We start from the raw sequence: 643 nt of genomic DNA, 5'->3' as shown, positions 1-643 counted from the left end.
TCTTAAAAAATAAGTGGTGCCAGGCACAACAAACCTCGCCCAAAGGTTATACACACACACACATATATATATATATATATTCATTCATTGCCAGACGCCATGTATCGCAAACGGGGTGGCCAAGGGCTTAGAGTTAATTGTTTTACAGGGAGGGGCACTAATCCTCCACCAACCCCACTTGACACGTAGGGAGAGCGTTATGCCAACAGCATCTGGTGTTCCCAGGCGGTCACCCATCCAAGTACTAACCAGACCCAACGGTGCTTAACTTCGCTGATCGGACGGGAAGCGGTGTACTCAACGTGGTATGGCCGTTATATATATATATATATATATATATATATATATATATATATATATATCATCCAATCCTACATTGTCCAATGAGGAGCGCAGGAGCCCGGGGCTAGGCAGTTGGTCCCGACATTTAAGATGAGAGTGACCAGCCTCACTCATCTCTGAGTGGCATTACATGAGCAATCAACCCCAACCATCCCTTGGATATAAACCTTCACCGGCTCAATCCGACTGGAGCGCAATAATTACCCACTAAACCACCAGGTGCCAAAATTTGGTTATATGGTTACCACCCAGCGTAATAAATGGTTTCCTGGTTCACTGGAAACCATTTGGCTTGTCACTC

The 643-nt window shown here is 45.3% G+C and overlaps 1 non-coding gene across 1 annotated transcript; it reads right to left on the bottom strand.

The window, feature by feature from the left end:
• Window positions 1-200: 200 nt before the first annotated feature.
• LOC145417693 (5S ribosomal RNA) lies at window positions 201-319 on the bottom strand. Its single transcript, XR_013900556.1, has one exon. It is a non-coding gene; the product is annotated as a 5S ribosomal RNA (ribosomal RNA).
• Window positions 320-643: the final 324 nt, after the last annotated feature.

This window comes from Coenobita brevimanus, chromosome 110, assembly GCF_032717465.1.
Source record: "Coenobita brevimanus isolate Jiangsu-jjx chromosome 110, ASM3271746v2, whole genome shotgun sequence".
In the NCBI taxonomy this organism is placed as follows: Eukaryota; Metazoa; Arthropoda; class Malacostraca; order Decapoda; family Coenobitidae; genus Coenobita; species Coenobita brevimanus.
This window is presented reverse-complemented; position numbering and strand designations above follow the sequence as displayed.